A 13,273-nucleotide genomic window follows, 5' to 3' on the forward strand; every position below is an offset into this window, starting at 1 on the left:
AATTCGATTCATATTTGCACTTTGTCTCCTTTTGAGCACATCTTCTATGATATTCAACTTAAAACTCGAGTTACATTACATGGATCCCATTTTGACCTAATATTTCTTGTAACAGTAATCACATATATATCCAACCCCACGATAAACGTATGTCATACCCATTGCCCTACTTATATATCAGTTTTAAGCTCCTAATTATATAGAGCAACCATATTCACATTTATTATTCGTATTTAACCATATTTATTCGTTGTCTCTTCCGACTCCATTCACGTCAGAATCTGATAATTATTCAAATAAATCTACTTATCTTTATTCACTATGATCTAATTTATCCCTAATTCCAAGCGAATCGGTTTAAAATATTAATATTGGCTAAACATCGAGTGTAGCGAAAACCTTACTCTGAGATTGCGTCAGGCTGTTTCCAATGTAAATAGCGACCATTTTCTTCACTACTATACTGTTTGGTGTATTGTCATTTTTGTTTAAATTAGTATTTCTTTAGTTATTTCATGTTTCAGCAAGAAAATTTTACATTCCGTTAATCGAGAATTCTAACTGATTTATAGAAATTTTCAAAATTAGCCCACTTATTCGGAAGTACTAATATGAATGTTATTGAAGGGACAATTCTTACGTCATTTGATCACTCCGGAATGTGTCAGGATATTATCCATCACTTCTTCGATCGAATGATATAAGAAATAGCTTCTCTGTTTCACATGCAAAGCTTTAGCAGTGTTCCACAAAGAATCACTGCTGTCATTCAGGCAGAAGATTTGGAGGACGCGATACATCTCATTAATTTCATTTGAATTCTTTAATTCTAATCCTGAATGCGTTAGGAAACTTGCTTAATGGCCTGTGTGTCTTTTTCCAAAATATAAACAGGAAAATAAAACATCATGACAACATTTAATGATGTATTGTAACTCTCGTTCAAGGACAACTGCATCGATATGTTTTCGTCTTGCAGTCTCCAACAATCAGAATTATCTAAGATTTTAATTCCCTGGTCTAATTGAAACAAAAAAGTGCGTGGAGGTCTCTTCAAATAAACTTCGCTAATTCTAATTAGGGTTGAGAATAGACTTGAGATTTATTATTTTGGTCTAAAAGTCTAACTGTGTACTTTTTTGTGGACTGGAGAGCATCATCATCTTGGAAACGAATCCTCTTATGAAGTAAGACCACGCCATCGATTTTGTTATTAATTATATGAATGCGCCAAGGAAGTAAAATACGATTGGAATATTTTATTAAACAAAACGCATACATAGTGCAACTGCTAGAATATTTACTAGCGAATTCAGCACTAGGAATTTGGAGTTGCTTAAACTGGAATCACTTGCATACATTTCTATTAGTGAACCATCCTCAAGAGCGATTCTTAAGACCATGAGGCATAGTTCTGATGTATATAGCTATATCCACTACTTCGAAGAGGCTTCTGGATACTTTTGATCAGGTAGTATGTATTTTTTACATAAGGATTATTTAGGAACTAGTTGGTGTGATTGTGCCTCATATTGACTTCTTTACACACTTCGTTTTCTGTTTTTCCCATAGTTAAATCTGAAGTTCGAAGTGTGTGTGTGTGTCATTCTTGTTGGGCATGTGCTGCTGCCCACGTATTGTAATAATCCATGGGCAGCATCACATAATAATCTTCTCAGTAATAATCCTCTTTTATGCATGATCTTCGAAGCACCCTCCTCACAATATCCTGACAATCATGTTTATCCCTGAATCAGTAGGTAGACATTCTCTGTGGTGCAGTCGGAATGGGAAGCTTAGTTCATTGATGGCCTGCAAGCATGAACTTGTCTTTTCGCCCTGATTTGAGTAGTTCAGTTATCTCAGTTACAAAGGCTTAAACCTTAGCATTTAGTATGGTTACAGGAAAATTCATCGAAAAGCGAATTCATCGAATGACAATTCATCGAAAAGACAATTCATCGAAAGACAATTCGTGGAAAATGCAATTCATCGAAAAACAATTCACCGAAAATTTTAAAATTTCGATAATATTATGGTTAATTAATCTATTTAGAACAAAAATTGAACCATGCAGACAGCTTCTTGTACCAACAACTTCTACTAAGTCATTTACGTTAGAGAGTTATTGTAATACATAATTTTTGGACACATTATTTCTTTGTCGCTCCGAATATAGCTGAACTGAAAACTGGAACAACCGTTCGACATTTTCTTGTAAAAGTTTCAAACAGCGAATCTGAGTAAAATTCATCCCATAATAATTGCCGTAGTGAAGTCGCATATTACTACTAGCAACAATAATAATAATGAAGCCCGCATAGTTCAGTCGGTAAAAACGAAGCCGTTTAGTTAGAAAGACCTCGGTAGTTGGATCCCATTTACGCATAATTTTCATCAGTCCTGTTCTGCTAAAGGTAAGTTAGCACGCATAATATAGATACGGCTGGGCGTTTCTTCCGGAAACAGGCAAATCAGTCTCATGAACAGACATGAAACAGTTATCGGACAAGAAAGACAATAAGAAACCATATTGTTCTGTAATTTTTTCCTATTAAAGTAGCATGGCTATCTCACTCTGCACGGTTCAGTTTTTGTTCTAAATGGATCAATTTTCTAATAACATTTTCGGAAATTTAAAATTTTGGGTGAATTGTTTTTTCGATGAATTGCATTTGCCACGAATTGTCGTTCGATGAATTGCCTTTTCGATGAACTCTCCGGATACCTTTAGTATATGCGATCATTTCTTTAGTTCATACGCTCAGCAGCCAAGCCAAAAATTAAACAATCGCAGGCCTCTAACGCATCATATTCTTCATTCAAACTTTCTTGTGGTCTCTTGTAGAACATTATTCGGTGACTTTCTTTTATTTTCAGCTATTCTTCAGCCCAGAACTCGATGCGTATGCAATTAAAATCATCGTAAAAAAAGCGTTCACATTTTGCTTATTATCTGGAATTTCCATTTACCGCTTACAGCTGAAAACTGTTAAGTTAGCTCTCGCTCGCTTTTCAGATAAACAGTTACTGAATTATATATATATATATATATATATATTATCCTAATGACACACGTGTTACACCTTCACGTGTGACCTACCCTAGCTCTGTTCATAACAGCGAAGCTCTTTGTTTGGAAATATCTGCCTTCGAATCCCGTCTAGGACGCGAAAAACTTCCCTTTTTTCCCTTCCGGTTTCATTTTGCAAAACAAATAAATCGGCCAGAAGATCACAAGCAATTAATCAACATTGATTTTCATATCCTTAGTTGTCTGGTCGAAATGTAAAACATACTTTTCTCTTGAAGAAACCAATAGTGATATTCCAGCATTTCACACCAACTGCAGACATCCAAACCCGATCTTCTGTTCTTGGCAGAACCCCAACTTACTGCCACAAAAACCACATCCCATCTTAGCTGTGCAAGCTATACTCTATATGATTCCTTCTACAACAAGGGTGATGCCGTTATTTGTTAATCAGTTATTCCTTACCAGTTGATATGCAATCTTAAATCTGTTTTTTGATGTTCTGTGGTTTAAGATTTTCGTTTCTCAGTATCATTCATCTGCTATCTCTACCAGTTCTCAGAATCATTTCGGCTTCTTATCTTTGATGTTCTGCAATTCAACTATCCTGACCAGGCTGGAAGAGAAGTTAAAGTATTTGCTGTAAGCAATGATCCAAAGCAAATTGTTAATCTCTTAGTTAGAATACTCGACAATCATCTTTACCTTCCTTCCGAGTATACTGTTGAGGTGACTTCTCCTCTTGGTAATTCAGATTACAACCTCTTCCCAGAAAGATCTCTTCCCACTCGGATAAGATTGTAATCTGAATTACAGTTTACTCCTATTCAGGTCTACAGATCCAGCTACTTGTTGCTATCTTGTTTCAGAAAGTGCACATGCAGGAATGAGGGCCTTCCTCCCCCACTCACTCAGTATCCAAGCCATAGTTTTTCCAAGATATTTGCGAAGTAAAAAAAAAAAAAAAAAAAAAAAAAAAAACTTAAGTGGTTTTCATTATAGCTCACATAAGTCCGCAGCACTTTCAAAACTGTCATTGATAGGACTAAGTTTGACTGTGTGAGGCTAAATGTAGAAAACTGCCGCTCTGCTAATGACAGGCTTGCCTTGCCTACTGGTCCCTTTCAAAAACTTTTACTCGCAATTTTTGTTCATCTATGCTCAAACCTCTGTCTCGACCATATGAGTAGTACTGCAACGACCCCTAAAAATAAAGCTGATATTTTGGCGCCATTCTTCTTAACTCCACAGATAACTAAGACGAATCACCTCTTCTTTACCTAGAATATTGCATCGCATGCCTCCTTCCGTCAGTAAGATATCAGAAGAATCTTGAACAACCTGGATACTAAAAACGTTTCTTGTCCTGAGGTATACTACCAGCTGGTGCTTATGTACCAACTCCTATTCTTTATCGTCTGTATTATACTCAGCGGATGCCCCACACTATGGGAGCAAGCCGATATGAGCTAGTTTTACATAGGTCTGCCATTTTATAATTGCGTTGCCAGGATTCTCTTGAGTCGTTCATTGCATGTAGTGATGGAGGGTTGTCTCTTGAGATTTTCCGACTAAGGCAGGTATTCTCCAAGGCCCTTTAATTTCACCCACTCCCTTCCTCATACAGATAAAGAACATTCTCTCACTGACCTCAATCCCTATCCGGTTTCCTGATAACACCCTCCGCTCCTCCCATAAATCACGACAACTTTGTGACGTTCAGGATTCTCAGCTTCAAGATCATCTAATTATTGCTCTAAACACTGTTCCACACCATTCTTTTAGTGGAATAAAACAAAGAAATTTAATCACCTTCAATGCTTCCAGAACACTCTTTGTCTTTTTTACACGTAAAAAGACATTCATCTTAATAGTCAAAATTTCTTTTCTCGGACCAACTGTTATCCATAGCTTCCTGGCATAAACACATCACTTCTATAGCATAGTCCACTTTCCAAAGACTTGGCATCTTTTTCATCCAAGACGTTATTTTTTATCTGTTCAGATAGCATTTCGATTGATTGACGATCCCTTTTTCATAGAATTTCTTCTGCCACTACCTCATAGGCGTTATTTTTTTTCCCACATTATATCTCTTCTACAAATATTTCCATGGTTCTTTTCAGCAGAACTGGCATCTGTAATAATCCCATTTCGCCTAAACCTATAACGTGAGCAACAGTCGCCGAAATCTTTTTAGATTTGAAAGATTTCGCTGAACTGCTGAACCTACCACTTGTGTAATGTATTCATTAAACTACGACAATATCCAACACTTCAAAAAATAATATCATCAGATTATTTTGGGCTAGGCAAAGCTCACACACCGTATTTATTTGCGGTCTCTCATATATGGGAGTTATAGTCTCATTTTTTTCTTTTGATATTGTATAAAAATAATAATCATCTTTTATTCCGTGAATTGTAGATTAGATAAGATCAATTATCGCGATGTATGCAATGTAAAAAAACAATAAATAAATAATATGAAATATTTTTAATTCATCAAAAAAATGCAACTTGTGATCTAGTTGTTTCATTGCAGTTTGCTAACTAACCCTCGGTTCTCTTTAAATGAAATTTTAAATCTGATGTTTAAGGCTACAAGTGAATAATGACACTTCTGGGAATACAAATACAGAAAGCTTTTACTAATGTGGTGCATTTTTTGGACACCAACGTTTCCAATTTGGTCATAATTAATTCCTCGTTGGTGATTTAAAACGTATCCTACTAAAAGTTGGACTTAAGAAACGTGTAATTTTTGAAAAAACTCCATTTTTGCTCTACATAAACGGACAGATCCTCTTATGAGCGTAGCTATCTCGAAGCTGTTTTTTCATTCAGCTAACTTTAATTTAGTTTTGTGTTGCACCTCAAAATGTTTGAGGAGTACGGTAAAGCAATCAACAAGATGTTAGCAAAGCCACTTTTAGACTATTACTGCAAACATTTACATAGGGCTTTAGAGAAAATAGCTTTCTTTTGTTCCTTTTAAACTCAGAATTTATTTTCCTACACTCTAAACACTAACGTCGGCTTTGCTTGTTTATACACTCGCCTGTGATTTCCCAACAGTCTTTAATTTATCCAAATACTTAAAAGTAATTTGTTTGCTTTTCGCCGAATTTCTCTTACAGACTCGTTATTTAAAAACACCTTTGGCACACACAAAATAAACGTTTTCAAGAATTCATATCATTGATTTTCTTTTCCAGCAAGTTGACTGGCTTGGGACAAAATAGTCGAATGGTACTGTAATTGCACTACTATGACTTGTTCCCTGCAATGCGTTTAAATATTTCCACATTTCAATGGGTAGTGCATTCCCATTTTTATTATTTTTATGATTTGAATGATTTTTATATATTTCGTTTTTAAATAATTATTTTAACAACTGAATATTTGGCAAATTCGAATCCCAACACAAATAATGCTTGCATAAATTTGATATATCAAGCAATAAGTAAAAAAGAGTCTTACGTTTTACCAAGACTTGGAGCGTAAAATGCGTATCTGTTAGCAAGTTGGATGAAAGAACATGAAAGTGACATAAAACAGCCTCTAAAGAAACGTTGTCTTTTTTTTTTTTTTTTTTTTTAATTTTAGGCATCGCCAGAACATCATTTTGTTTTATATCTACAGATTTGTAACTGCTGCTCTCCCGTGTGATGGCATTTTTGCCAATCGCGTGGGAAGGACACGTGTCATCACGAACGCGAATGATGCCAAGCCAGTGCTGTGTTGTAAATTAAATCCACGGTCTCTTGGGCGTTACACTGCTATTAAGTGTAATAGCGATGAATTTTACCTCGCAAGTAGATATTCAGCCGAAGATAAGCATTCAAGGCTTGTGTTTGCACTGAATTTTTTTTTTTTTTTTATGGCTGAAGAATGCCTGTAGCAGACTTGACCATTTTTATGAGTAAAGGAAGAATGGGGGAAGATGGAAGAAATTTATAGATTACTCGGTAAGTTAATTTAGGCTCTTCTCTTACCTGTCGTAATTACTAATCAGAGCCAGTATAATAAGTGGATGCTTGTTAAAACTAGTTACATCTAATTACTTTTAATTACTACTTTGGTTCTGTGGAACATTAGGAATGAGTCTGTGGTAATTTACATTCACTAAGTCAGAGGAACTAAGTTGAACATTTGAACTCGCTAGTAGTCTGTTCATCATAAATTTGCTCAAGGATTACTGTTAACAGACACTTGGGATGTACTCTGCATGTAAGGTCATTTCTTGGAGAATAGAAGGTGTTGCTTTTTTACCCTATTTAATACGACATTGCCGGTTGCGAGCATGACTTCAGCATTCATTTAAGACACAGTGACTTATATCCCCCCCCCCTAACACCTTTCTCCAATGACTGTCATAAACCATCGATGAAATACACTCTCTGATATGTTTTTCAAACATTGAGAGTATATGTTTTGAAAGTATGACTGGAACACGTGACTTTTATACGAACATCTGTAGAAAACTTTTGAGGACTGGAATTTTTACAAACATGGTGTAATTGGTCCTCTCGCATATTTAAAATAATATTTTTTCGATTACAGCTTTGCCAAACTAGTTTGATTTTTTTTTTGGTACAGTTAGAAATGTCCACGTACTACAGGATTTTATTTCTCTGTTGACTTAAACGTAGATTAATGTTCTCCATGTCAGGTGACTAGCCTCGCAATGTCCAGTGGTAGGGCTGCTATCTTAAGACTTCTGAACTAGCCTTCTTCCAAATTTAAACCCATGGGAGGAAAAGAGGAATAGGTTATACTGAAGGGTAAAGAATATATTATAGGGGGACATAGATATAGGTCAGAAATTGAAAGACCCCATAGCCTTCGAGTATTCTGATAGCATAAGGGTCATAAAATAAGATAAGTTGGCTTATAAGGCTTATCAGTCAACTCTGATAAGGCCTTTCCAAGGTATTAAACTTTCTCCTACTGTGAACTTAAACATTCTCCTTTTTGCTGATGACCAAATAATAATTACAGATTCTGAAGATAACTTACAGAAAGATATTTTAAATTTAAATGAGATAGCCAAAGATTATGAATGATAATATTAACAGAAAAATCAAAAACCATGGCCTTTAAAGGACAAGATCCAACTAAAATAGTGATAGATAACAAGATTTTAGAACAGGTGAATTCATTTAACTACCTAGGATGTATGATCACGTATGAAAATGAAAAAGATATAAACCTAAAAATTGCGAAATAATATTTAAAAATAACAGTTGTAATTAACTCTATATTTAAACCTAACCTAGTTCAAAAACATACTAGACTAAAAATATACAATACATTATCCCTAACAGTCTTATTGTATGGAAGTGAAATCTGGACAATAAAACAAAAAGACAAACGAAGATTAATAACAGCAGAAATGAAATTTATGAGAAAAACTGCAAAGTATACCCTATTTGATCACAAAAGAAACGAAGAAATTATGAAAGAATAAAACCAGGAATCAGTAATAGAAAAAATTAAAAAACATAAACACAAATGGATGGAACACGTTGAAAGAATGAAAACAGAAAGATTACCAAAACAAGTCTTAAATTACAAATCATTTGGAAAAAGAAAACCAGGGCGTCCTCTTAAGAGATTCAACGATGACTTCTAAGGCCGGAACAGACCACTCTAGACCTAAATCCTTGACAAGCATGATGATGATGATCATCACTAAAAAACACACGTACTAACCACAGTGATAAATTTTTAGTGATGAATTCACCACGAATCCATATATCACCATATATCCACGAATATACTTCAATATTTTTTTTCTCATAAGCATGAATAAAGAAGTACGATGTTTATCGGGAGAAAAGACTCATCGTTAATTGAACGACATTTTGTATAAACCATTTTGGAATTCGGTAAATTGTCTTGTGAAAAGCGGAAAGAAAGAAGTGGGGAGTGCTCCATACATTTGCGCATTCCCTAATGCGAATGCACTTGAAGTGAGCGTTGAAATATACGGTTTGTAGCAAATGTTCCGCTTTAAATGAAGTTATCGGTGTCTTTCAAAACATCGTTGCAAATAACTGTTTCTGTATTAAGATAAACCTAGGGAATGTTACTCGTATAGGTATTTCTTGATGTTTATTAGCATCTTAGTTGAAAAGTCGGATGGCGAGCGCATCGTTGGTTGACGTTCCCGTTTCTCAATTAGTCACGGAATGTAAAACTTTCGCCAACGTTCTGCTAGAATGGATGCAAACCCCACGGGGATTTGTTAACCTTAAATAGTTATACAGTATCAAACGCTCTTCTGTCAACAACTGGGATTTGCTTATTAGAGACATAATTGCGTACGCAAACATAACTGGCAGATTCTGTTGATCGAACAAGGCGAGATGCTGCATCTTTTAAATATTAAATACTACTTGGTCTCCTATCTTGTCGACTAATGTCACACAAACTTTGTACTCAGAGATCAAAGTCAACAAAATTGTCTCATATTTTGTAATTTCTAAAAGGATAGTCCCTCTGGATGTCTATTTACATAGAAAATATTAGCTTTTGCACGTCTGGTGGTCTCAATGACTCGAACTGTAACTTGCTTGTAGAACGAGTAATCTCCCGAAATATGTCCAACTGCATTGTAACTTAGGAGTTTACAGAGAGTGACTTTGAGTGAATCTTTTCCCTTGAAAGAAACAGCTGTTGAAAATTGTAGGCCTTTTCTTTTGTTGTAAATAACTTGCTTTCAGCAAGAGAAGTAAAAAAAAAAGCGACACATTCCTTGCATAAGTTTTCCAGTCGTCTGTTGGGTTTCAAATGAGTACTTAAAAAGTGTTTGGTACTTTGAAAAGTTCCTATCGCATCCTGCACATGATTTGCCTCAACATATTTTCAAACAAAAGACACATGTTATTTATCATTATGGATAAATAAAAGCTGCATTATGGATCCTTTGATTGAATAATGTTTGATAGATTCCAGTGATTTAAAAACACCTGAGCTTACAACAATGAATTCTTGTTTCGCATCGGAAAGAACAAGAAAAAAAAAAAAAGAGGGGGGGGGTAGAAGCATTTTATTTTACTCATCTGAAAGTCTATATTACAACTGACTGTGGGTTCCGCATCCACTTCTTGACTCACTCATCTCCTCATATATTTCTTTCTCTTTCTTCAGTTTCTTATAAGAATTCATCCGCCATCATCTATCTTGAAGTCGTCCGTCTAGACCAGTGATGGCGAACCTATGACACGCGTGTCAGCACTGACACACCTTGGATGTTGAAAAATATTGGTATTCTGATAAAAAAAAAAAAACTAATTTCAATCATTTCAGTTTATTAAATTAATTGTATAATATGAATTCATATATTTTATATCAACGTCCTATTAAATAAATAGCCTAATATGATTTGTATAAGTCACCATCCATGATTAAGTAGTTAAATTTATAATGCATGTATGCAAGTGGCACATCAACAACGTCAATATTAAAAAAAAAAAAAAAAAAGATGTTTGACACACCTGGGTAAAAAGGTTCGTCATCAGTGGTCTAGACTATTCTAGAGTATTTTTCCCAAGCTGTGAAAACCTGTCTACTCTCACTGAAAAAAAAAAATAATAATAATTTTTCGCAAAAAAGAAAAAAGAAATAATATCTCACTTTGGATTGTTGAATGACATACGAATTGGAATTTTAAAACTAGAATAATCCTCCCCAGAGAAGATTAAAGAAAATATAATCAAGTATATTGTTCCTATAGCAATGTTTCTCTGAAACTCTGAAAGAGCATCCTTAGGTTTAATTTTATATAGTATAATTTCTAGTTCATTCCATTGAGCTAGGTTACTGCCGTCACTTCTATTGTGACCTCCTAAGATCGCTTCTTCCATTTGTTTTATATTCCCGTGTTTTTTTTTTGTTTTTTTTTGGAATTCTTGCCATCCATCCTCACTTTTTTAGTATAATTATTTGATAATCTGCAAGGTTTAATATAGTTGTTCTGGAAATCCCTCTGCTGAATGTCATTTACGTATAATTAAACAGGCTTAAAGACAAATTCAAACAGCATTCCGCTTTCTATCGTGATTAATAAGTTATAGCGTCATAAACGTTTAAAAATGCACGTGCAGTATGGTGTAGATATCAGTTCGTATTAAATTATTCCATAGTTTCATTAAAGGCCTTTCAGAGTATGCAAATGATATGTGTTTGTAAATTGAATTCGCGTCTATTTTCAGTGATTATTTTGTTGATGTAACAGATAATGGTAGGAGTCTTTCTTAGCTTATTCTACTGTATTAGTTTTAGTTCTTGAACAGATTATTGCGATTACTGAAAATACTTTGATGATGACATCGCAGACAATAAATTACCGACATTGCAAAGCAAAGAGATAAAACACGCATTATATGTAACACATTGAAATAATTGTTAAGTTCAATTAACATCTGCATAATTAATGTTAAAATATATTTATTCGGCTTTTCATCCACTTTCAGAGGTTGGAAAGCTGAAACTCGAGACGTTAAGTATCCGGTTATTATTTCTTATCTTTCGATTTCCTCAGGAACTTAATTACCAAAGGTATTTATTTCAGTAACCACAGTTGAATGAATGAAAAATTTACAAGTGGTTTAGTAAATTATTTAGCTAGTAAGCAAGTAACTTAGTTTAAGTATATCCGAAAAATCATAGCAGGTATAATGAAGGTTCATTGCTTTTAAATCCATAATATCTGATTTATTGTTCCTGGTAGCATTTTGCATGTTAATCCTGTCATGCGAGAAGTTAATCTTGTTTGTGTGTTGTGATACTGAACCAGTTTTTTAAACCAGAGAGAGAGAGAGAAAAAAATCCTTCACAAACTTTTGTAATTTTACCGAGTAGTCGATTATTAGTTTGTCTTTTGCTTTGATGTTTTGAATCTCCCACCCATTTGTTTAATTTTTTTTTTTAATTCTGTTTTGAACAGAACATTTTTGATGTAGTCGGTGGTTTTAATCTGTTATTCAGTTATTTTTGTGTCAGTGTCGCAAGTGTAGATGTAACAGTAATACTTTTCACGAACACTCCCTGTTGGGAACGTGCGCACTCTACATAAACAAGACCACCTAACAACACAAATGCAGAACACGAAAATGCCACAGGGAACAATGAATCAAATGCCATAGCTTTAAAACACATCAGACCTTCATTACAACTTTTTTTTTTTTTTTGTCGGCTACAATTTGTAGCCAACAAACAAAATAATGTATTTATTCATCTGTTGTTTTTCTTAGTAAAGAATATGCATTAAATCACCAAACCACCAAAATCTAAAATAAGGCATAATGTTTATTTTAAATCTACATTAGTTATAACTGTTTTCCTTGATACAACTTTCGAAGTGAACGCCCATACTAGGCCACGTGCTTTAAAACTCTAATATCTTCTTCGATTCTGTAAACAGGACTCTCCACATCATCTTCTATTAGCGGACCTTTGCTAATAGAAGATGATGTTCACCATCTCGTTCCCTTTACATAATCGATTACGTAGACAGAATAAATTGTCTGCTCAATAGTCACCACTCTAAAATACTATTATCAAGCAGCGATCTTCACAGCGTGTGCCAGTGATGTGCATCGCACTCCGCCAAGAAGCTTTCCAACCATTTGCAGTAAAAGAAATTTGCTTTGTGCTCCAAGCTTTGTTTGCTTTCATAGTTAAAGCAAACGACACATCTGCTCATCATGTTCTTTCTCACAGCTGACTATGTCTTCCTTGGCCGATTAAGGACTTCTAGTTAAGAATTAAACTGATAGCTTTCTTCCGACACTTCAAAGGTAACAAACTCAGATAAAAGTTACGTTTTATCAATCGGATTTTAACCAAGATTGACTTATTGTAACGCGAAGAATTCACTTGAAATATTTCCGATGTTCTCTTAAATAAGTTGCCAATTATAAAACTTACAATTTCGTAAATTGGTTATTTTAATAAAAACACACATTTTTTCTCCATCATGTGTTCTGCAGGTCACTGTCGATAATCATCTGTAATACCAAACACTACTTTATTGCAAACAGTTTTTTCAGCCGGATAAATTCTTATTCTCAGTAGATGAAGTCGATGTTTTGTTGACTGCCTCTCGAAGGGAGAAACTGCAATACAAAACAGAAATTAATTGTAAACTTAACTTTAGAAAAATATGTATAATTTAACAGATACAAACATGATCTAACATTTCAGAACTTCGAACCATCTGTAATATCA

The sequence above is a fragment of the Typopeltis vanoorti genome, chromosome 16, assembly GCF_054136105.1.
Source record: "Typopeltis vanoorti isolate ZY-2024b chromosome 16, IOZ_Tvanoo_1.0, whole genome shotgun sequence".
In the NCBI taxonomy this organism is placed as follows: domain Eukaryota; kingdom Metazoa; phylum Arthropoda; class Arachnida; order Uropygi; family Thelyphonidae; genus Typopeltis; species Typopeltis vanoorti.